The 26,646-nt window shown below is 36.4% G+C and overlaps 2 long non-coding RNA genes across 2 annotated transcripts; both read left to right on the top strand.

The window, feature by feature from the left end:
- The first annotated feature begins 3,854 nt into the window (after positions 1-3,854).
- Positions 3,855-9,689, top strand: LOC115927084. The gene is made up of 3 exons (XR_004065401.1): positions 3,855-4,045; positions 7,720-7,838; positions 9,545-9,689. It is a non-coding gene; the product is annotated as an uncharacterized LOC115927084 (long non-coding RNA).
- A 3,808-nt stretch (positions 9,690-13,497) lies between these two features.
- On the top strand, positions 13,498-19,120 carry LOC115927083. Its single transcript, XR_004065400.1, has 4 exons — positions 13,498-13,600; positions 15,360-15,448; positions 16,343-16,509; positions 18,977-19,120. It is a non-coding gene; the product is annotated as an uncharacterized LOC115927083 (long non-coding RNA).
- The last annotated feature ends 7,526 nt before the right edge of the window (positions 19,121-26,646 follow it).

The following is a 26,646-nucleotide window of genomic DNA, read 5'->3' as shown; positions in this document are numbered from 1 at the left end:
TTCGCTATGCTACTCTGTGCTGTTATCTTTTTTTACTTTCTGCCTTTCGTTCTTTTACTTTGTGTTGATATCCTCTCTGTTTTCTTTCCCTGATATATTCTTTATATTTACCGTCATATCATTTCCCCTTTCTAGCTTTAGTTATGTAACTCTGTGTTGATATATTTTTATAATTTTCACTTTCTGTCTTGCGCTAGTTTACTCTATATTATTCGGGAGGTCCGTACAATGGGGAAGACATAGTGATTCTCTTGTTTTCCCGATGTGTATTCTTTTCAAATTTAAATTTTGTATTTCGGCTATCTTGTCATGGTCCACAAATGAATTCTTGAGTGACGTAAAGAAAAAATGAAGGTTGTCTCAATCCTCTTTTGTAGATTCATTCCTTTTCGTGGAAGGACCTGCACATGTAGCAAAATTTCAAACCCGTCTTCATGGTGCACCATTATTCATGTGTTTGGGCAGATCCCTGGTATTCAGCCTAATGTTTCATAGTTGTCTCTTAGTTAAAGTGTAATAGGCACAGTAGCGTACGCAGGATTTTTTTGAAAGGTGGGGGGGGGGGGGTTAACATTTTTAAATCGCGCCGAAAATTCGCAATGCCTCAGCCAGCCGCTGAAAAAGCGGAGGGGGGGTGGTAAGAGCACATTTTTTCCTTCCTATTACTAAAAAAAGTGAAGGGGGGTTCATGAAAAATTACACACATAAACAAAAATAGAGGGGGGTTCAACCCCCCCCCCCCTCCCGCTGCGTACGCGCCTGAATAGGCATTGCAAGGATTGGACTTAAACTGCTTTGATAGCCACAAAGTTGTACTTATCCACAAAAAGACTAACTGTTGAAATACGCGGGCATTCGTTCAGTTTGGTGAGATGATAAGTTTTGAGGAAAGAATTGATGAGGCATATTTGTTTAATTTTAATTTCTATTGTGTATCTTCATTGAACTGCTGAACTACATGAGCCCTCCACATTATTCTTTACCCAATACAGAGATCACTTGTGCTAAGCCTGGAGCAGGTACTAAAACAAAATCAGTGTCTGGTGGACGAAGGAAGCTTGACCAGGAATATACCTATTCCTGCAAAGGCGGCTACACCGCCACCTCTAATAAACTGAAGACCGTCTGTGTAGTAGACGGTGACGCAAGCTCTGGAAAGTGGTCTGTACCTCCACCCACTTGCAAAGGTATGTATTGTGTTAAAAGCCAAGGTCCCATTCACATATGTTATTCTCTGTGGGTATCTTGTTATTATTTTGTAATTCCACCTTTCTTTATGTTACTCTGTGTATTAATCAATTCAAAAGTTTTGATTTCTACCTTTCCTTATGTTATTCTGTTTCCTTACCCTTTTATTATTATTCTTCCTGTATTTCGTTAAATTGTTCCGTATTGTTATCCTTTTGTCACTTTTGCTTTCTGTCTTTCGCTATGCTACTCTGTGCTGTTATCTTTTTTTACTTTCTGCCTTTCGTTCTTTTACTTTGTGTTGATATCCTCTCTGTTTTCTTTCCCTGATATATTCTTTATATTTACCGTCATATCATTTCCCCTTTCTAGCTTTAGTTATGTAACTCTGTGTTGATATATTTTTATCATTTTCACTTTCTGTCTTGCGCTAGTTTACTCTATATTATTCGGGAGGTTCGTACAATGGGGAAGACATAGTGATTCTCTTGTTTTCCCGATGTGTATTCTTTTCAAATTTAAATTTTGTATTTCGGCTATCTTGTCATGGTCCACAAATGAATTCTTGAGTGACGTAAAGAAAAAATGAAGGTTGTCTCAATCCTCTTTTGTAGATTCATTCCTTTTCGTGGAAGGACCTGCACATGTAGCAAAATTTCAACCCGTCTTCATGGTGCACCATTATTCATGTGTTTGGGCAGATCCCTGGTATTCAGCCTAACGTTTCATAGTTGTCTCTTAGTTAAAGTGTAATAGGCACAGTAGCGTACGCAGGATTTTTTTGAAAGGTGGGGGGGGGGGGTTAACATTTTTAAATCGCGCCGAAAATTCGCAATGCCTCAGCCAGCCGCTGAAAAAGCGGAGGGGGGGGGGTGGTAAGAGCACATTTTTTCCTTCCTATTACTAAAAAAAGTGAAGGGGGGTTCATGAAAAATTACACACATAAACAAAAATAGAGGGGGGTTCAACCCTCCCCCCCCCCTCCCGCTGCGTACGCGCCTGAATAGGCATTGCAAGGATTGGACTTAAACTGCTTTTATAGCCACAAAGTTGTACTTATCCACAAAAAGACTAACTGTTGAAATACGCGGGCATTCGTTTAGTTTGGTGAGATGATAAGTTTTGTGGAAAGAATTGATGAGGCATATTTGTTTAATTTCATTTTCTATTGTATATATTCATTGAACTCCTGAACTACATGAGCCCTCCACATTATTCTTTACCCAATACAGCGATCACTTGTGCTAAGCCTGGAGCAGGTACTAAAACAAAATCAGTGTCTGGTGGACGAAGGAAGCTTGACCAGGAATATACCTATTCCTGCAAAGGCGGCTACACCGCCACCTCTAATAAACTGAAGACCGTCTGTGTAGTAGACGGTGACGCAAGCTCTGGAAAGTGGTCTGTACCTCCACCCACTTGCAAAGGTATGTATTGTGTTAAAAGCCAAGGTCCCATTCACATATGTTATTCTCTGTGGGTATCTTGTTATTATTTTGTAATTCCACCTTTCTTTATGTTACTCTGTGTATTAATCAATTCAAAAGTTTTGATTTCTACCTTTCCTTATGTTATTCTGTTTCCTTACCCTTTTATTATTATTCTTCCTGTATTTCGTTAAATTGTTCCGTATTGTTATCCTTTTGTCACTTTTGCTTTCTGTCTTTCGCTATGCTACTCTGTGCTGTTATCTTTTTTTACTTTCTGCCTTTCGTTCTTTTACTTTGTGTTGATATCCTCTCTGTTTTCTTTCCCTGATATATTCTTTATATTTACCGTCATATCATTTCCCCTTTCTAGCTTTAGTTATGTAACTCTGTGTTGATATATTTTTATCATTTTCACTTTCTGTCTTGCGCTAGTTTACTCTATATTATTCGGGAGGTCCGTACAATGGGGAAGACATAGTGATTCTTTTGTTTTCCCGATGTGTATTCTTTTCAAATTTAAATTTTGTATTTCGGCTATCTTGTCATGGTCCACAAATGAATTCTTGAGTGACGTAAAGAAAAAATGAAGGTTGTCTCAATCCTCTTTTGTAGATTCATTCCTTTTCGTGGAAGGACCTGCACATGTAGCAAAATTTCAACCCGTCTTCATGGTGCACCATTATTCATGTGTTTGGGCAGATCCCTGGTATTCAGCCTAATGTTTCATAGTTTTCTCTTAGTTAAAGTGTAATAGGCACAGTAGCGTACGCAGGATTTTTTTTTAAAGGTGGGGGGGGGGGTTAACATTTTTAAATCGCGCCGAAAATTCGCAATGCCTCAGCCAGCCGCTGAAAAAGCGGAGGGGGGGGGGTGGTAAGAGCACATTTTTTCCTTCCTATTACTAAAAAAAGTGAAGGGGGGTTCATGAAAAATTACACACATAAACAAAAATAGAGGGGGGTTCAACCCTCCCCCCCCCCCCTCCCGCTGCGTACGCGCCTGAATAGGCATTGCAAGGATTGGACTTAAACTGCTTTTATAGCCACAAAGTTGTACTTATCCACAAAAAGACTAACTGTTGAAATACGCGGGCATTCGTTTAGTTTGGTGAGATGATAAGTTTTGTGGAAAGAATTGATGAGGCATATTTGTTTAATTTCATTTTCTATTGTATATATTCATTGAACTCCTGAACTACATGAGCCCTCCACATTATTCTTTACCCAATACAGCGATCACTTGTGCTAAGCCTGGAGCAGGTACTAATACAATAGCAGTGTCTGGTGGACGAAGGAACCTTAACCAGGATTATACCTATTCCTGCAAACCCGGCTACACCGCCCCCTCTGAAAAACTGAAGACCGTCTGTGTACTAAACGGTAACGCACCCACTGGAAAGTGGTCTAAAGATCCACCCACTTGCGAAGGTATGTATTTTGTTAAAAGCCAAGGTTCATTCACATATGTTGTTCTCTGTGGGTATCTTTTTATCATTTTGTAATTCCACCTTCCTTTATGTTATTCTGTATTGTTATCCTTTTATCACTTTCGCTTTCTGTCTTTCGCTATTCTACTCTGTGTTGATATCCTTTAATCTTGTTCACTTTCTGTCTTTCGCTATGCTACTCTGTGCTGTTATCTTTTTTTACTTTCTGCCTTTCGTTCTTTTACTTTGTGTTGATATCCTCTCTGTTTTCTTTCCCTGATATATTCTTTATATTTACCGTGCTATCATTGTCTCTTTCTACTTTTCATTGTGTTACTCTGTGTTGGTATCCTTTTATCATTTTCGCGTTCTGTCTTTCGCTATGTTGCTCTGTGTTGATATCCTTTTATCTTGTTCACTTTCTGTCTTTCGCTTAGCTACCCTGTGTTGATACCATTTTTACTTTCTGTCTTTCGTTCTGTTACTTTGTGTTGATATCCTCTCTTTTTTTCCTTCCCTGATATATTCCTTATATATACCGTTGTACTTTCTGTCTGTCACTATGTTGCTCTACGTAGTTATCCTTTTATTATGTTCACTTTCATTATTGCAATGACGACCTTCGTCATTGCCTTGTTTTCGTTCACATTCTTCCCCATTAATATACTTATCGTCCAAAAATCCCTTTCGTTTTGCACGTAGTGCTTGTTATTCCTAGTTAGGTACTTTCCTCAAGTCCTTTTCCTTTCAAATTTCGTAGGCATCATCTATAGCATCTCATGAAGGTCACCTATTTTCGATTTTTGAAATCCCTCATGCATGACCGTCCAGGCGCCATTTTGTCTGTTTCTGGTCCGTTTTGAGGCCTTTCTTTCTTCCTTCCTATCTCCACTATCCTAGATCCTACACATTTCTAACAAATTCCTCTAGATATTCTAAGAGATGTTCTTTTATCTGCGACGTATAACAAGACCTTGAAAATGCCATCTTCGTACTCAAAATTCAAATCTGAAACCGACTCCGTCAAAAATCTTTAAAATTCTTGAGAAATTGACCCCTAAAAATCTAAAACTGCCATAACTTTCTCATATAAATTCCGTTTTGTATTTAAATCTCACAGTATCTTTATCTGACAATTGCACATAGCCATGCCAAATTTCACGCTCCAATGGCTTTGCAAAATATAATTAGCGCCCTCTAAAGTTCTGGGAATTGGCTTTCTTTCTGTGGCCGTATCTCCATTATGGCTTGGCAAACCCGTACTCTTTTGTGGATTTAGATACTTGAAGATATGCCTTTCCCAGCCATATACAAAATTATATACCCTATCACTGACCGACTTTGCGAAAAATGCCCTCCAAATTCGCCATTTTCAAGAAAATTCAAAAATAACTTCAACTTGCTCTAAAACGGCGATCTTTTTACCTACATCAATGAAACTTGGCAGACATATATATCCATATACGTGACAACTGTTTCCCAAATTTAGTAAAATTCGGATATGTCAGCGCAAAGTTATCGCCAAAAATGATAAATGTACTATGCATTACGTAATAGCGCGTTTAATGCGTGCAATACATTGCGCGAATATAGCAATGGTGTCAAACTGACCGCAATGAAGTGCCCTTTCGAATGATACCAAGTATAGTATATGTTCACACAGAAAATTGTGATAAATCGCATTTGAACAAAGGTCACTACACGAATTCCGCCGAGTTTCCCCCCGAATCTAACACGTATTGGCTATGACGTAATTTTTCAGACTGCTTTTCGCCCCTTAAACGTCCTTTTTTTCCCTTGAAAATTTGCAGTGACATGCCGAGTTCTAATACGCAGGGTACCTCATGGCCGGATTTTTGAAATTGGTCAAGGGGGCCATTCAAGACGCCATTTTGTCCTATAAATCTTTTTTACATCACGTGTTTCGATAGGATGATCATAGAAAAAAAAAAGTGATTTACAATAACAACCATGAAATTTTCTTTCGAATGATACCAAATACGCCCCATAAAGAGACATAAAGAGAGAGAGAAAAAAACAATTTAACTCCGGTCATAATACAGATCCTGTACGTTTTCCGCCCATGCATTACACGCATTGTCTATGGGGTATATCGGGTTCACGCTTTTGGCCCCCAGAACGATCTTCATTGCGATGACGAACATGCACCAAATCCCATTGGTTTTTGCACGCAGTGCTTGCGAGCCCTTTCTAGGTTCTTTCCCCTATCCCAATTTCTTTCCAACTTCGTAGGCATATTCACTACCATCCCATCAAGGTCACTGTTGAGGCCTTTCTTTCGCCCTACCTATCTCCAATATCACAGAAGCTACAGACTTCGTACAAATTGCTCTGGATAGTCCGTGAGAAGCTCTTTCGTTTGACACGTAGAACCATGGCGTCATTGCACGCACATCGTTGTGACACGATTGCATTTCTAGTTACTCTGTGTATTTATCAATTCATCAGTTTTGCTTTCTACCTTTCCTTATGTTATTCTGTTTCGTTACCCTTTTATCACTATTATTCCTGTATTTCGTTAAGTTCTTCTGAATTGTTATCCTTTTATCACTTTCGCTATGTTACTCTGTGTTGTTATCCTTTTATTATGTTCACTTTCTGTCTTTGGCTATGCTTCTCTGTGTTGTTATCGTTTTTGCTTTCTGTCTTTCGTTGTGATACTCTGTGTTGATATCCTCTCTTTTTCCTTCCCTGATATATTCTTTATATATACCGTCCTATCATTTTTCCCTTTCTACCTTTCGTTGTGTTACTCTGTATTGGTATCCTTTTATCATTTTCACTTTCTGTCTTTCGCTATGCTACTCTGCGTTCTTATCGTTTTTGTTTTCCGTCTTTCGTTGTGTTACTCTGTGTTGATATCCTCTCTTTTTTCCTTCCCTAATATATTCTTTATATATACCGTCCTATCATTTTTCTCTTTCTACCTTTCGTTGTGTTACTCTGTATTGGTATCCTTTTATCATTTTCACTTTCTGTCTTTCGCTATGCTACTCTGCGTTCTTATCGTTTTTGTTTTCTGTCTTTCGTTGTGTTACTCTGTGTTGGTATCCTTTTATCATTTTCCCTTTCTACCTTTTGTTGTGTTACTCTGTGTTGGTATCCTTGTATCATTTTCACTTTCTGTCTTTCGCTATGCTACTCTGCGTTCTTATCGTTTTTGTTTTCCGTCTTTCGTTGTGTTACTCTGTGTTGATATCCTCTCTTTTTTCCTTCCCTAATATATTCTTTATATATATACCGTCCTATCATTTTTCTCTTTCTACCTTTCGTTGTGTTACTCTGTGTTGGTATCCTTTTATCATTTTCACTTTCTGTCTTTCGCTATGCTACTCTGCGTTCTTATCGTTTTTGTTTTCCGTCTTTCGTTGTGTTACTCTGTGTTTTCATGGTACACAATTTATATTCCTGTATTCGGGCAGATCCCTGAGAATTCAGCCTAATATTTCATAGTTGCTCCTTAGCTACAGTGCAATAGGAAGCGCAGGAGTTGGACTTAAACTACCTTTAAAACCAAATATTTGTACTTATCTACAGAAAGTCTAACTGTTGTAATACGCGGACTTTCGTTGACTTTGGTGATATTATAAATATGGGGAGAGAATTGACGAGTCATATTCTTTTCATTTTATTTTCTATTGCGCATCCCTATAGCGGAAAAAAGTTCAACCCAAGGAACTACCCTCAGATGTCCAAGAGGCTTTGAACTTTTTGAAGGGAAATATTGCTTCCTCATAATAAGCAAGGCCGACATATGGGAAGTACAGGCACGGGTAAGTCGTTTACACCAACGCGGGAAAGGGGAGGCTTGGTTTAATGTTTCGTTTACACACGATGCGGGTAAGGGGAGGCTTGGTTTAATGGTTTCCACTCCTCTATACCACACAGAGCTACGTGCACTTTCATATATTCGTTACAAACACATACAACCACGCACGCTCGCGTACACATGCACACACACACACACACACACACACACACACTCACGCACACACACACACACACACACAATACATATATATATATATATATATATACATATACATTTGCACAACACCCTCACCAACTCATACACAAAGATCGTTTAAACACTTTTTCATTTTAAGGTTTACCTTAAAAAAAATTGTTGTTGTTTTTTTTTAGGCCGCCATCCTTGTCAAGCTTTGCTTATGATTGCGGTCTCCTGCACTTTTCCAACAGAATAGTTCGGTTAATACTTTAAATTTATGAATATATGTTATGGAAATATTAAGTTTCGTTATTATATGTACATATATTATGTAAAAAAACATTTTGACATGAAAAAATTATTGTTTATTTATGTTGTATTATACCTTACATTTATATGTTCTTTGTTATTCAGTTATATTTTATATGGAAAAAATGCAGAAATGAAATAAAATCCAAAAAAAAAATGTTTCGTTTACACACGATGCGGGAAAGGGGAGGCTTGGTTTAATGTTTCGTTTACACACGTGCGGGAAAGGGGAAGCTTGGTTTAATGTTTCGTTTACACACGATGCGGGAAAGGGGAGGCTTGGTTTAATGTTTCGTTTACACACGATGCGGGAAAGGGGAGGCTTGGTTTAATGTTTCGTTTACACACGATGCGGGAAAGGGGAGGCTTGGTTTAATGTTTCGTTTACACACGATGCGGGAAAGGGGAGGCTTGGTTTAATATTTCGTTTACAGACCACGCGGGAAAGGGGAGGCTTGGTTAAATGGTTCATTTACACACCACGCGGGAAAGGGGATCCTGAAAACTGTATGATAAAACTTTTCTTCTTCCTTGTCTTTGGTGTTATATAAATATATGTATTATGAACATGCACTTTAAGAAAGGCTAGATTTCTGCTCGGAGTTCAAGAAAATACACAAAAATAGAAGAAATAATGATGCTCCGTACAGTGAGTTAAAATTGTTGTATACATGAGCGCTGTAATTTATTGGTTTATTTCTCTCTCTATATATATATAGATATATCTCTCTTTACCTGTTTGCGTTATAACTCCTTGTTTATTGCATTGCCAACAGCTTCATTCCCTGGCCTTTCATTCCTCTCTCGATCCTAATTGCCCCATCTTTGCTGACTATACTTACACTCCTTCCACTACCCGCCTCTTCCCCCATCCTTGATATCAATGTGAGGGCCCTGTTTTAATAAAAGTTGTCATCAATAACTCTTAGTAGCTACTAAAATCGTGGCATTTGATTGGCTCAGGGCAGAATTTGAGATAGAAATTGAGCATTCCCCAAACCTCCTTTTCGTATCGGATATCCCATTAATCTCATCTGCTTAATCCATCTCTTACATATCATCTCTCACTTCTGCTCATTACTCACTCCATCTGTCAACGGCATCCTCAGCATTCTTCTAGTAAACATATAATTCGCAGCTCCCCAAACGCTTTATAAGCTTAACCCTATTATCCACATATAGTTCTTGGTAATAACATCAGATTCAAACATTACCTTCTAGAAATGCAAGGCCAAGAAGGGACAACTGGCAATACCTCGCTCTGAAGACAAAGCCGAAGTTCTACAAAGATATCACACAGAGAATCTCAAAAACGACGTGTGGATTGGACCCCAAGCTCTTGTTGTCAGCAATGTCTTTACTGACTTTGAGTTAAACAGGTTTGTAAAACATGTACAGTGTAACTTGTATTCTATCTAACGTTACCCTATATTCATAATTTTTCGCTACGGGTGACTGAGCAACCTGGTTGTTAAACAGTGCCGTCTAAATGCCCTTGTGCACGATGATGCACTGGTTGTAATGGGTCAAGCAATATTATACACGTGTTACTTTGTTCTTAAATCATTTTAAATGTTGATTTCAGATTCATGCTTAAGCGAATCATGTGTATCTAAGCTTTCACAGGACCTTGTTATAACCTTAAATTATGTTTAGCCCACCAACTTCTTGTCTTGTAGCCCACCAACTTCTTGTCTTTTATAAGTCAGCAGGATAACCTTAAATTATCTTTAGCCCACCAACTTCTTGTCTTGTATAAGTCAACAGGATAACCTTAAATTATCTTTATCCCACCAACTTCTTGTCTTGTATTAGTCAACATGATAACCTTAAATTATCTTTAGCCCACCAACTAATTGTCTTGTATAAGTCAACAGGATAACCTTAAATTATCTTTAGCCCACCAAGTTCTTGTCTTGTATAAGTCAGCAGGATAACCTTAAATTATCTTTAGCCCACTAACTTCTTGTCTTGTATAAGTCAACAGGACAACCTTAAATTATCTTTAGCCCACCAACTTATTGTCTCATGATATAAAAGGTCTCTGTTGCACCATTTCATACGCATAATGAGATTGAGGTTGACCACCCTCATTGATTTAGGAAATGCAAGAAAGAACACATGTTTATACCTACCAAATATAATGACAGAGGATTTCCATTAAAAAGAGATACAGCTAGCATCTCATTAAACTTTTTTTAAATTTTGATAAAAAGCATCAAGTGACATTTTCCTAGCAATGAGGATGTATATGAAAACCAAATTTTATCATGTTGTTCTGCAAGCGTATCATTAGCCAATCGCTTGGTTTGATTTGCTGGGAAGCTAAAAGGGAATTAAAGTAAAAACTTGTTAAGACACTAAACAAAATTCCTTTTGTCATTTTATCTTATTGGGAATCAATATTGCAAGACTGTTTAGACATGTATTTATAGGCTTGTCATTCTCAATGATCTGTCCAACTGATTCCATGCTATAATTGAAGAAACGAGGGGGTTATGTTTAAAAAAACATTCTGTTGTCTACTTTGGCACAGAAAGAAAACCTTCAACTGCCTGCCCCGTATTATACCGATGAATGTTACTTACTTTAATTAACCTTTCTTGTAAATAGGATGGCGCCAAATTATGTTTGCATTTGTACATCATATTTACACGCTGAAATTAAAAACGTTTCTCAATTGGCATCCATTTTTGATTGCTAATCAATTCACTTGATGGAGTCTCGTAACTTCTGTTTGAAATTATCATAGCAGATCGATTTTGAACTTTCTTGAGTTTATCCGTTTGTTCCCGATACTTATTTGACAACACATAGGAACAATAATCAAAGGTAGGTGATACGAGTGCATTATACAACAACTTTAAAGAAGTTATTGGTAAACAGTCCTTAATAGCTCGTTTTAAAAGGATGATGTTTCTTTGTGAACGTGCTTGGGCCAATTCGATTCTTCACCAATTATTGTACCAAGAAATTTGACGACATTAACTCTTATCAGTACCTTTCGATTTATAGAAACGTTGAAGGTTGTTATTTTGTTTAAATTTGCACGCGGAGCTATTACCATGACGCATGTTTTGTTTGTGTTTAGTAAAACGCTGTTTTGATTAGCCCATACCATTAATTTCAGCGTGTTTTTTTTTTTTTGCGCCATCCTATTTACAAGAAAGTTTAATTAAAGTAATTGACATTCATCAGCATAATACAAGGCAGGCCGTTGAAGGTTTACTTTCTGTGCCAAAGTATAAAACAGAATGCTTTAAACATAGCCCCCTTAATTTCTTCAATTATAGCATGGAATCAGTTGGACATAATATCATTGAGAATGGCAAGCTCTGTGAACACCTTTAAATACATGTTAAAAAAATCTTGCATTATCGATTCCCAATGAGGTTAAATGACAAGAGGAATTGTGTTTAGTGTATGTTTTCTTAGCACTGAATGTAGGACGATATAATGCTTTTCAAAGAATGATTTCATATAATGTATTATCAGCTATTAATACATTTGTATTTTAAATGTTACTTAAGAGTGTGCATTCAATTGTTATATACATGCATTAAGTTTTCATATTATCCCGTAGTTTACTATCCTGTAATATATTTTGTTGCTGTCCATATGTATATAACAATTGAACTCTCAAAGTATATGTTGCCTTTTTTCGAGGTCTAGGCTAATACCTACCAAAATATGCCAATAGTTACTTTTCATTTACGGTTAAAGTGGAATCGTTTGCATACATATCCCCATTACCACCATATATAAAACTTGGTAAAGTATTCACATATATTGAATAATAATAAAGTACCCAAAATAGATCCCCGTGGTATACGCCCATCAATACTGTTAATTGATTAGATTTAGCACTATTAAAATGAACAGTCTGTTTATGACCTGTTAAATAGGATCTTAACCATTTCACACATTCATGAGAACATCCAATAGCAGTTAATTTTGTTCAAACAAGATTGTGATCAACGGTGTCAAATGCTTACGAAAGTCGATAAAAGCGACATCAGAGATCTTTATGGTTTCAATGTTCCATGATAAATAATTTCCTGAGTGCTGTTGTTGTAGAATACTTCGCTCGAAACCCAGACTGATTTATTCAAGATAATATTATCGTTAATGAACTCATAAAGTTGGTGATGTACAGGGGATAGAGCAACGTCGATCTGGCGCTGCTCAGTGGCTGCCGGGCTCACAATCAATTTGGCAAAAAGAATTTTCATTTTTGGTTTAATTCAATTACAATTTGGAGTGGACTTTAAAATATTATTATCATTATTATTATATCAGTTACTCTTTAAAATGATACGTTCAGAACCACCTCCCTGATTAGGAAGCATTTGCAATTTTAGAACCACATTAGGCGCATTTTCAGGCACTTCATTTGAGAACCACATTTGGTGCATTAATGTCCACCACCCCAATGTCCACCCCAATCGCCCCTCGGTGCGCCAAGGGTTCTTAGCAGGATGTAACGCCCCGAGAGTCAGTAGTCTTATTTAACTTTTATATCCCGAATTCACAATATAGTCTACAAAAGATACTTGCCTTATTATCCTCTTCTTAAGTAAAGATTGGTTCAAACATCACAAATAATCTGAGACACTGTATGTTAATCTTCGATGGAAAGTTGCCTGAATTTTACGATCAATTGGGAATCGTACACACACTGTATGGTATCCGCGCTCGCACAAAGAAACTTTTTTCACGTAAACCAATGGGGATCTCAGCAAATTTAACTTTACCCGGGGAAACGGGCATATTTTTAATTAACTATGCCCCTTTCGGCAGGGCAACGGGCATGGTTCGTTTCTTTGCGAGCATGACTAAAATCATGACTCCAATTTTGACCAATTAGATGACTAATTTTATTCAAAATACTGTGGAGAGGTATTTAAAAAAAAAAATATGTATATCTAATTCATCTTTATATTTATTCAGCTATTCAGACAACTTTTTTATGCATTCATTAAACTAAATATTCATCTATTTATTTACTTAATTATTTACTTATTTATTTAGTGTTTGTTCTTCATACAGGGTAGTATAAAAAAAAAACTTCTTTTACAGAGAGTTCTTTAATTATTTTATTATTTTTGTTGTCCAGGCTTTCCTTCAATCAATTTAGGAACAATAAGCCACAACGGGCGAGTGGCAAAGGACTTGGACCCGATTGTGTGTCTGTAAATGCGAACGGCATATGGACCAACGAATGTTGTTACACCCGCCATCCTGCTATTTGTGAAACTGGGCCCATCGGCGATCCCGGTATGGATGTTCTCAATTGTGTATCTACATAGGGGTGGGGGTGACATAGGGGGTGACAGGTGGTGGGGATGACATAGGGGGTGACAGGTGGGTGGGGTGACATAGGGCGCCGAAATGCACAAGATGGAAAGAGCTATGGGAGAAAAGTTAAAAAATGATAATTTTGATGATTTGTGCCTGGATAGCGGATAAAGTGCATTTATATTATTTAAAGTTTGTAGTGTCATTCAGCTTAGTCGTCATTTTCCTCCCTCCCATATCTGCATCTAGAGTATTTGAAGGTTTGTAGCGTCATTTCTCATTCAGCTCAGTCACTTTCCTCCCTCCCATATCTGCATCTAGAGTATTTGAAGGTTTGTAGCGTCATTTCTCATTCAGCTCAGTCACTTTCCTCCCTCCCATATCTGCATCTAGAGTATTTGAAGGTTTGTAGCGTCATTTCTCATTCAGCTCAGTCACTTTCCTCCCTCCCATATCTGCATCTAGAGTATTTGAGGGTTTGTAGCGTCATTTCTCATTCAGCTCAGTCACTTTCCTCCCTCCCATATCTGCATCTAGAGTATTTGAAGGTTTGTAGCGTCATTTCTCATTCAGCTCAGTCACTTTCCTCCCTCCCATATCTGCATCTAGAGTATTTGAGGGTTTGTAGCGTCATTTCCCATTCAGCTCGGTCACTTTCCTCCCTCCCATATCTGCATCTAGAGTATTTAAAGGTTTGTAGCGTCATTTCCCATTCAGCTTGGTCACTTTCCTCCCTCCCATATCTGCATCTAGAGTATTTGAGGGTTTGTAGCGTCATTTCCCATTCAGCTCAGTCACTTTCCTCCCTCCCATATCTGCATCTAGAGTATTTGAAGGTTTGTAGCGTCATTTCCCATTCAGCTCGGTCACTTTCCTCCCTCCCATATCTGCATCTAGAGTATTTGAGGGTTTGTAGCGTCATTTCCCATTCAGCTCGGTCACTTTCCTCCCTCCCATATCTGCATCTAGAGTATTTAAAGGTTTGTAGTGTCATTTCCCATTCAGCTCGGTCACTTTCCTCCCTCCCATATCTGCATCTAGAGTATTTAAAGGTTTGTAGCGTCATTTCCCATTCAGCTCAGTCACTTTCCTCCCTCCCATATCTGCATCTAGATTATTTGAAGGTTTGTAGCGTCATTTCCCATTCAGCTCAGTCACTTTCCTCCCTCCCATATCTGCATCTAGAGTATTTGAAGGTTTGTAGCGTCATTTCCCATTCAGCTCGGTCACTTTCCTCCCTCCCATATCTGCATCTAGAGTATTTAAAGGTTTGTAGCGTCATTTCCCATTCAGCTCAGTCACTTTCCTCCCTCCCATATCTGCATCTAGAGTATTTGAGGGTTTGTAGCGTCATTTCCCATTCAGCTCAGTCACTTTCCTCCCTCCCATATCTGCATCTAGAGTATTTGAGGGTTTGTAGCGTCATTTCCCATTCAGCTCAGTCACTTTCCTCCCTCCCATATCTCCATCTAGAGTATTTGAGGGTTTGTAGCGTCATTTCTCATTCAGCTCACTCACTGTACGTCGCCGCCCCCACAAATACAAAAACAGAGAAAATGCAATAAACGATCAATAATTCATTGCACTTTCCCCCGGTCCATAAAAAAGCCTATGCATTATGGTTCAAGGCATGCCCACATAATGTAGGGGATCGGGGCAAAATGCAATGACATTAGGAAGTTGTCAATTGTAAATTCATGCTGAATTTCTTTGTTTGTTCTCTTGTTTGTGACATAAGAGTGCGATGATGTTAGTGGGTACGTCTTCTTCCAAGATCGTTGCCTGAGGTTTATAACCAATCCGGATTCCTTTGAAGCCCAATGCAAAGTAAGTTTGACCTTTGACCTCTAACATTCACTCAACAATAAAATGTTTGCACATGACCACAGCGATCTATATCCAGAGTCTGGCCAACTCGGTTTCGGTTTAATAGTCATAACATGGTGCATCAAAATTATTCTTTTATTTGGTAGTAGTATTCGCCATATGATAGCCAGCTAGATGAAGGTTAGGCAAATTATGTAAAGGCATTTTGATGGCTCTGTGCATGTCCACTGGAAAGGCATATTTGAAGGACATCTTACTGACAGCGATAATCTAGAATAATGGTTTCTCTAATTGTGACAAGACCACAATGTGGACAAATGAAGGGTTACATAGGACCAGTTCAGAGGTAGCACTTGTTAAACTAATCTCAAGTATCCAGAAATCATTAAAACGTGGAGGAGGTATAGTTCAAGAGTACCTTTTAATACCTTTAAATAGTAGTAGTAGTAGTAGTAGTAGTAGTGGTAGTAGTAGTTGCAGTAGTAGTAGTAGTAGTAGTAGTGGTAGTAGTAGTAGTAGTGGTAGTAGTAGTAGTAGTAGTAGTAGTAGTAGTAGTAGTAGTAGTAGTTGCAGTAGTAGTAGTAGTATTAGTAGTAGTGCTAGTAGTAGTTGCAGTAGTAGTAGTAGTAGTAGTGGTAGTAGTAGTAGTAGTAGTAGTTGCAGTAGTAGTAGTAGTAGTAGTAGTAGTAGTAGTAGTAGTGGTAGTAGTAGTAGTTGCAGTAGTAGTAGTAGTAGTAGTAGTAGTAGTAGTAGTAGTAGTTGCAGTAGTAGTAGCAGTAGTTGCAGTAGTAGTAGTTGCAGTAGTAGTAGTAGTAGTAGTAGTAGTAGTAGAAGTTGCAGTAGTTGTAGGGTTAATAAATAATAATAACCACGCATTTTCCACTAAATTTGAAGGAATGCAGAAGGCTCAAAGGTCGCCTAGCCCCATCTCTGAACGAAGCACAAAATAAAGCTCTGCTTGCATTCTACAAATCTGAATCGCCAGCCAACGGCAAGCCAGCATGGTTTAACCTACACAATCTCATCTCGAGTAGTAACTATCAAACCACTGAACTTCTCACGTAAGTTTGATATGATTCGATTTGATTTCATCTGATTTGATGAAAATAATAATAAGATAATTATAATAATAATAATGATAATAATAATAACAATCAAAGTAATGATAATGATGAGAATTATAGTAATGATAACAATAACAGATTTGAACTAATGATGATGATAATGACAATAATAATGATAATAACAATAACAATAATAGTTATGATAATAACAATAACAATAATAGTTATGATAATAATAACAATGGAAGTAATGGTAATGATATTAGTATTAATATTAATGATAAGTTAACAATAGTGATGACAATTATAATATTGATAATAATAATAATAATAATAATAATGATGATAATAATAATATTAATAATAATGATGATGATGATAATAATAGTAATACAAATAAATAATAATGATGTTTTTGATGATAATGATGTTAATAATAATAATAATAATAATTATCATTATCATAAAAATAACAAGATATGAATGAGATAATTTAAATGCCATCCCTTCTTTCTGTTAAAATGTCATTTCAACTCAAAGAAAATTTGGGTTATACAGTAAATTATTAGTTGTTCTTCTTTGTGTATTGTTTTCCTTTATGTAATATTGCTCTCAATTATGTAACCAGTTTAAGCATTTTATGTGTTCTTTTTTTTTAGTAGAACAAAAAATTGTCCAGTACAAATTTCTTGTGAGTTTACAAGAGACCTATAAATGCATCTTATCTTATAAAAAGGGCAAATTAAAAATTCACCACACCATGTACTGATGTTAAATCTTTGCGCTACTGATGTTAAATCTTTGCGCTACTGATGTTAAATCTTTGCGCTACTTATATGCATTGAATTGTTACTTAAATATTACTTTCATGTTTAAGTTTATCAGCGTATCTGCAGGAAATCCTGTAAATTTCAAAAGCTCTGTATATCAAATTTCACAATTCTTTCGTTTTCTTCGTATCTATTTGTGTTCTTGATCCGACTTCATAACATGTGAAGTAGAATATCATTTTGCATTCTACACCTTGCTTTCAGGGAATAGATTATCATAAGAAAGAAGGCAAAACATGAAATTTGATGTACAAAAGGCATGGAGAGTTGTCCACAGATGATGTCATAAAATTGAATATCGCCCTCTAGTGACCAGTCATTTAAAGAAGCTTTAATTTCCTTATTCCTTGCCCGATTTTGTTAAAATTTTCACTGATTTTATTCAAATATCTTGAACTTAACAATAAAAGCAACTTAGTATGAAGGTTTTGGTTCCCTTTAACCATTAGAGCGCATTACGTTCAGAGTTAAAGGAATAGGGGCATGGTAAGTGACATAATAAAGAAAATGCCTGGGGTGAGGTTTGGGGTTGGGATCAGGGGTAGGATCACGTTTAAGCCCTTGGCGTGGATTAAGGGTTGTTTGACCTTAGGCTTAGGTCTACGATCAACCTTTGGGGTTGGGATCAGAGGTGGGATCACGTTTAAGCCCTTGGCGTGGATTAAGGGTTGTTTGACCTTAGGCTTAGGTCTACGATCAACCTTTGGGGTTGGGATCAGAGGTGGGATCACGTTTAAGCCCTTGGCGTGGATTAAGGGTTGTTTGACCTTAGGCTTAGGTCTACGATCAACCTTTGGGGTTGGGATCAGGGTTGGGATCAGGGGTGGGATCACGTTTAAGCCCTTGGCGTGGATTAAGGATTGTTTGACCTTAGGCTTAGGTCTACGATCAACCTTTGGGGTTGGGATCAGAGGTGGGATCACGTTTAAGCCCTTGGCGTGGATTAAGGGTTGTTTGACCTTAGGCTTAGGTCTACGATCAACCTTTGGGGTTGGGATCAAAGGTGGGATCACGTTTAAGCCCTTGGCGTGGATTAAGGGTTGTTTGACCTTAGGCTTAGGTCTACGATCAACCTTACTTGTATGTGGGGGTATTCTGAGGATCAAAGTACAAGCGTAGCCTTTTTCAGGTCTTCCCACTTAGGAACTTATGCTCTTTATATACATTACATCGTATAACCTTGTAATAAAAATCTTGTAAGTAAGTCTGTACTCAAAACTTTCATGCACATTTTATGTTTGCTGAACTGAACTGAATAAAAGTGAAAATAAATTATGACTGTACTGAACTGACCGGGAATGACTGAATTTATGTGAACTAAAGTGACCTCAACTGACCTCAACCTACTAAATTTAAACTGACCTGCACTGCCCTGAACTGACCTTAACCTTTAAATATACCTCAAATGAGCCTATACTGACCTCAACTGAACTGACTGAACTGAGGTTGGACTGACTGAACTGAGGTTGGACTGACTGAACTGACTGAACTGAGGCTGAACTGACTGAACTGAGGCTGAACTGACTGAACTGAGGCTGAACTGACTGAACTGAGGCTGAACTGACTGAATTAACATGGCCTGATGTGACCTGACGTAGCTAAGCTGAATGATTTCTTTTCTTCTTCTATTCCAGGTCGACTTTCTCTAAACTTCCTGCCAAAACTTCAGACAGTGATCGATGTGTGAACATAGGGTCTGGCGGATGGGGAAAAGAGTGTTGCCACGATAAACTTCCTGCAATATGTGAACTGAATCGTTAGCAAATAAGCGATTTTGACTTCAGAACTTAAGTGAATAGTTAGCAACAGTCATATTATTTGTACAAAAAAAATCTACAAATTTTCACATTTGTGACGTATAACATCTCTTTTATAACATCTGTTTGATTGTAGCGTTTGCATTATTACCATCGTTCTTCTCTTCTTTTCTCTAATTTTTATTTAATTCTCAGATTTAGAGGTCTCTTAAAATAGAATGTTGACCTTCATATCTTAAAATATTGTGGTAACATGCTGATTGACATACATACATACCCTAAAAGGACCGCAGTATCCACCAGGAATGTCTTGCAAATGTGATGAGAAACAAAGCGTTAAAGTGTTTAAATATAGCTTAAGAATTAATGGGAAAATATTTTAGCATGTACAGAGCACGTCGCTTTTTTTAATAGACATGTATAAAAGGTATACCTTTGCACGGTTTGGCTCTAAACAATAAAAATAGCATTATTTATATTTTAAAAAAATGAATACACATAGTCAGGAATAAACTACACAAACAGGCGGCCAATATTATCCGAACCTGCATGTACTTTGTGATTACTGAATATTTAATCCTGCCATGTGGACTATCCTACTTCCTTTATATTATGCCTTGCTAACAGTTAGCACATAGTAAAAGTGACCCAAAATGTACAAAGATCTTTTACACGTACATAGAGAAGTCCAACTCTTTGCACGTGTACAAAAACATGTACTGTCGGTTCTTAAAGCTCCACTGTCCTACTTGTAGCTGCTTGCTCCCTCTATATAGAAAATTTCCCCAATCGGTGCCTGTTGGTCCCCCATGATCCTCTTTTTTCTTATGTTAGTTGAAAGCTGAGTTAATGAGATAGCCACCTGTTAGTGACCTCACTGTGTGGTCTAATTCCTTCTGGTCAAGTAGTATTGACGGTCTTTAATGAATAATAAGTACATACATTTCAATCTTTCATGAGCACGTATCCAGTATTCGAATCGCTTGGTTTAAAATTTTGGACAAATGACCTTTATGTGCTCATGCGCATATTGTATTTACAAACTGGCCTTTTGTGATACCACTGCTCTTATAATGGGCATTGCTTTTACGTTGTTCTATCATTTCAGTGATTTGGTAACATTGTTCAGATAAGAGAAAGTGGTACTTAGGTAGTGACTTCAGTGCTAGATATACATTCAAAGATTGTTCTATCATTTAAGGGATTTGGTAACATTGTTCAGATAAGGGAAAGTGGTACTAAGATAGTGACTTCAGTGCTAGATGTACAATCAAAGATTGTTCTATCATTTCAGGGATTTGGTAACATTGTTCAGATAAGAGAAAGTAGTACTTAGGTAGTGACTTCAGTGCTAGATATACATTCAAAGATTGTTCTATCATTTAAGGGATTTGGTAACATTGTTCAGATAAGAGAAAGTGGTAATTAGGTAGTGACTTCAGTGCTAGATATACAATCAAAGATTGTTCTATCATTTAAGGGATTTGGTAACATTGTTCAGTTAAGAGAAAGTGGTACTAAGGTAGTGACTTCAGTGCTAGATGTACAATCAAAGATAATCTGACAATTTAAGTGAAAACAGACCACTATCACTGATAACAATTGGAAAAAATTATCTGATCGATTCCTAAATTCTTCGAACTATATTATTATAATTCAAATAAAATTAATGTCAGGTTAATGTAAATCGTCACAAAGCATTGAATTTCATCTATATACCATTCCAAACTTTAATGTGTGAACAAGAACATTAAATGCCTGCTTTAAGTCTTATTTTCATTGAAAAACGGTTTGGAAAACGGTTTAATCTGGTAGGAATGTACTGTTAAAGGGGGTTACACAACGCCTTCAAAGAAAACCATAAATATCTTTGTGGTTCAATCATTATTTTCAGGATTTTTTTGCATGTTGTAGAAGTGTTGTAGTCAAGTGGTTTAAGCACTTGACTTGAAATTCAAAGGTCGTGGTTCGATCCCCGATATGGCACTAATGTCCTATGGCAAGGCATTAATCTTCATTTACCACACTCGACCCAGGTGAGGTAAATGGGTACCTGGCAAGAATTAATTCCTTGAAATGCTGGAGCGCTGTAATGGCAGCTAGGCTAAAGCCGGGGTAATAATTAATGCGCCTCGGAATAGAATTTCTAGACAGACGGCAATATAGAAATACCTATAATTAGTTATGTTAGAGGGCCTGTACAGTAAACGGAATATAAAAGTAACATGTCGTACAATACTTACGCACTTCTTTGTTCAACCTTTTACAATGTTACCGGTTCACTTAAATAAAGAAAAATAGTAATGGATAGCTCACAAATATTTATTACATTCATTATCCTACTCTATTCTAACCAAAGTGTTTGCCTTTTCTTTTCCTTTTTTCTTTTTTTTCCAGCTGACATTTGAAACACTTGACTTACTTTAGTGTGCAGACCCGACTCTTTTCTATGACCTTTAAACTCTTCTCACCTTTGACGCCTATATGGAAATGGCCCTTCTCAACCTCAACGCAGGAGCGGGGAAAAGCTGTCTACAATTGACCTGCGACCTATGAACTCTCGTCACCGTATATACATACAAACGGAAGTGACTCTCCTCAAACTAGACACATAAATTGAAATCTCTGTTCGCAAAAGGGCATAGTGTTTATATTGGAATGATAATACAAAGATCTTCAAATATCTGTCATTACGTTTTGGTTCACCTGCCGCCATTTTGAAGAAAACTATCACACTAAAGTATACTTTACTGTCGCTATGTAGTTTAAGGTATTAATGCTGTAAACTTCAATTATAATTTAAAGATAAAGAATCAATTACGTTGGCATCCAAGCACTTCATGTTATTTGAAAATTTGCTGAGGAAGTCTGTGAACGTTGTATAGTTATCAGCATTACCATTTTCTATTGGAACTCTGTCCAATTATTGTGCAATATAAAAACTATTAAACTGTAAACTATAGATTCAAACTCGTTAACATTGTGTCTGAGATAAACTTAACATTTAAAGCAATCTTTACTGACGTCCGTTTTTAAAATTGAACTGAATGTCAATTCAATTCAATTCAATTTATTTATTCATCATCCATAAAAATTATAACAGATATTGACAATATTTGACGATGCATAACAATAATAACAATAGATGAAAGGATACCTTCAAAAAAAGCACGGGGCTTGTACAATAGAAGGCACCTGAACAAAGTTAAATAATACATTTATAATTGCAAAATAATTCACCCAGCCACAAAACACAATAGTCACACACAAAAATGCGCCGACACACAAACACACACACACACACACACACACACCCTCACTCACAAACTAACTAACTACTAACCAAAATGTAACGTAAACAATCTTTTGAAAATCATTGTTGGAGTACATCAAGTATTGTAACTGTTAACGAAATGCTGGTTAATTTTACGTTTGAATACATTGAGTGTGGTTGCATCGGAAATACAATTTTCAATTTCGTTTAAAATTTTGGGACCAGTATACCGAATGGATCTTATATCTAACGAATTTTGAGGTTTTGGCAGTCGAAATTTCATTGAATTGCGGGTAAAATGTGAATGAATATCTGAATTTAGCTGAAACATATCATGAAACGAAAGTGGAAGAGTATTGTTTATATATCGATACATGAAAATACCAACAAGATATTTATATATGTCAAAAATGTTTAAAAGATTTAACGAATGAAAAATAGGACTAGAATGGGCAAGATAATGCGAAAGAGTACAAATTCGAATAGCTTGTTTCTGTTTCTTAAAAATACTTACTAATCTGGTTTTACACGCTGAACCCCATACAATATTACCATACATGAGATACGGCAAGATAAGAGCATTGTATAATAGAATTAATATATGTGGGGGTACTGTATATTTCAATTTATATAAAATTCCAATGGTTTTACTTATTTTATTACAGACATGTCTGACATGAAAATCCCATTTTAGATAACAATCAACATGTATACCAAGGAAATTATGACAGTCGAATGTGGGTGAAATTTCCTTTTTCTTTTTCAACAAACCTTCTATTTGAAGGAATTTGTATCTGTTGTATATATCTATAAGCACACAGTCATTATAATGTGTTAATTGGTGGAAAAATCTTCAATCTCTATTTTATGATATTTATGTCATATACTTAATTAAATGTCAATGCTTAATCATGTATATAATTGACATCCATTACGTTTTCCTTCCTTTACATGATTGAAGTATTTCCATTAATTCAAATGTCACGCAATGATAAGATGGTACTTGATGCCATCCCTAAACAAGAAAAAATAAAAATAACTCAAGAGCTTTTAAGTTAATTGCATAGAGCAACAGTTCTCGCATGGAATCTGCACATATCTTTGGCTGGTCCGGAATGTGCACATTCCATTGGAATTGTTGCTCCAAAATTAAAATCTCAACCAATTCAGTAATTTAAATAAAAAATCATTCATTACCGACGAGAAGCAAAGGAATAATGTGTTTATATTAAAGGCATTAACATGATCTTGATCGGAAACATTGATAGCATTATGGTTAAAAAGTATGCTGCTCATAAAATCATCACTATTTTGAGGCAATACTCTTGTCACTTCTATAAAACCTCGAACTCATTCATTCAAGCAACAGACTAGACTGGGGCAAATTCAGTGTTTAGCGCTGGTGTGATCACCACGCCATTGTTTAGCACAAACTTGTATAGAACCAGCAACCTTGTCCACTGTGTCAGCTATCTCTATTACGTGCCACCCGTTCTGTTTGCCGTCACAACGAATTTAAACAGCATTAATCTTGGTTATTTGCCATAGTGAAGAGCGGCAGAAATGTTCAACTCAAATAGTTGGAAAGATGATCACATCTATCTAGAATTGAAAGGCTCTAACACATGTTCTACTGTAAAACAAGACAGTCATAAATAACTTGAAATGTACCATTATAAAACTTTTTTGGCAATGTGCAATAAACTTAATTCTTGGTGTTAAACAAATATCATGGTTCTGCTTTTCATTGAAGTTTCATTTTCAGTATTCATGTTATTTATAATCAAGGTAGATGTATAAAATCCAATATTATATAGCATCTTTTTTCAATGGATATCACTATTTACTAATAGTACATACACTTCATTTCGATTTCAATAACGGCTCCCTCAAATATGACTCGGGAAACTGCGGCATTGTTTTCCTTCAGATTATTGTAATTTCTGCTTCTTCTTTTTTTTTTTTTTTTTTTGTTTCTTTGAAATGAATAACAAATTTAAGCAAAACAAAATAAGAAAAGTTCTTAGTCTTCTCACTTTTTGGTTATCACATTGTATACGTAACAAGAAGAATTTATATATATATATTTGTTTAACGAAGAAAGCACTGGGGTTTACCGGGACATATGCGATCAGGGGGGTGTTTCACAAAGGTTCTAAGTCGAACTAAACACTAAGTTGGACTTAAAAGTCATGGGAAGCCGTTAGCATCTATGAAAATATTTCGTAAAAGTTATTTTAAAAGGCATAAAATGTTGATTCGAATCATTCATATTTTCTAATATCAAGGAGATTTCATGTTCTTAATGTTCAATTTACAAAAAGTCTAGAATAACTTTTGCTTTTGAATATATTAAATTTTAAGGCTACAAATGGCTCTCCATAATTTTTAAGTCCAACATAGAGTTAAGATCAACTTAGGATCTTTGTGAAACACCCCCCAGGTCCCGGTAGAGACATCCTAGTTCGAGTAAGACCCATATTTGTGAGTCGCCAGTAAACAGCGCTATAGCAAGAACCCTTTGGATTCATTGATCAATCATTATTTATTTATTCTTGTCCACAAATCTGGAAATATGCTTTCCAAAACCAATAAGAGACAATACAAGAAAGCAAGACAGAAAAACAAAGTACAATAGAAATACACATTTACAAACAAACAAACAACCAAACCAATATAATAATAATAATAATAATGATTTATTGTAGTTCTATTCTAAAGGGACTTGGTTTACCATAGAAGGGAACAAAATATGACTGGAAATGAAGAGTGTTAAGGGGAAGGGGGAAAGGGCCGAGTTGGTGTTTATGTATTGGTGTGTGAAAGAGAGGAGAGAGGGGACGAGAGAAAAGGAGAGACGGGAGAGCGAGATAGAAATAGTGATGACGATGCAGGCCTATATCTTTCAGTTTGAAAATCAGAAATTGTAAATATCATTACGTAAATATCATCATTATTATTATTATCATAATTTTCATTATTATTTGTTTTATTATTATCATAATTATCGTTTCTTATATCTATAAATGAATTATATATTCCAGTATGCCTACTGCTGTTTCAAAACCATGGAATAGTTGAAGTGGCTATCACTAAAGCTTTTTCTGTGACCCACAACGTTGTTTTTCGTTTTGTGATTATATATTACTGTAATCATAAAACCCTCACACTGCAAGCTTTAAAAAAATGGCGTCAATTTTTTTATAGACATTTAGGAATATAGCAAGCACTATAAAAACAAAGTTGTACCCCCCCCCCCACACACACACACACACACACACACACGCACACACATACATGATAAACAAGAACAAAACAAAAAAAACAAAGAAAGGAAAATGGAAAACAATATTAGGCAATGGAAACTCTGGATTTGGGGTCTGTGTACGTACTCGGTATTGCAACAATCAGGGTGCAATATATTTTGAATATTATTCTACCACACCTAGTCCCCGGGGGTAGTTACACGAAGCAAACTATATAAGAACTTTGAAAGCATTTTCATATAGCAGGAATGACACCGTTACGGACACTACAGGAAAATTTCGGACAAAATTTATGCTTGCAATGGGGGATATATTTTTGTAAAGTTTGTATCTATTTTCGATTTTTTTTTTCTGATGATGATAGGACAATATATTACCCAGAAAATATAACCAATAACCAATTAATATAAAGCTGAAATATATTAATTATAGAGGCAAAATTATGCACTTAGCTGTTTTTCCAAAAAAAGTGTTACGCTTGTTTTTTTTTACGGAAATAACCACTGTATCGCAGTTTCTTGGGTCAATTCTCAAGCCGTCAAAAAATATTGAGTGGAGATAAAAACGGACTTTAAGATGACATGAAAAGATATGGCATATTTAACAACTTATGAAAAAAGACCTATTTTCAAAGTACAAATGGGTAACAGCCAAAAAGTGGTATTTTTGGCCCTATATTTCCACAGCTAACACAAGTTAAATTCAAACAAAAGTTGCTGCCTGATGAAAACTCATATGGTCCAACATTTCAGGCCACAAAAATTTGATTAAATGACTTTGTGTTTCCAGGAGAGATGCGTAACACTGTAGGTAGAATAGTTGCACCCTGATTGTGGCTATACCGACTCTACTTAATGGCATGAGCAAACAATGCAGTGATGTATAATGATGTCGAATCACCGTTTGATTGAGCTCCCCTAGGAGAATACGACATAAGTTTTAATAAAGTGGAGAAGAAATTAAAAAAAATTAAACCTATCAAAGTCTCCTGGACCAGATGGCATACA

This window comes from Strongylocentrotus purpuratus, unplaced genomic scaffold (genome assembly GCF_000002235.5).
Source record: "Strongylocentrotus purpuratus isolate Spur 01 unplaced genomic scaffold, Spur_5.0 spur5_scaffold_20, whole genome shotgun sequence".
Taxonomy (NCBI): Eukaryota; Metazoa; Echinodermata; class Echinoidea; order Camarodonta; family Strongylocentrotidae; genus Strongylocentrotus; species Strongylocentrotus purpuratus.
This window is presented reverse-complemented; position numbering and strand designations above follow the sequence as displayed.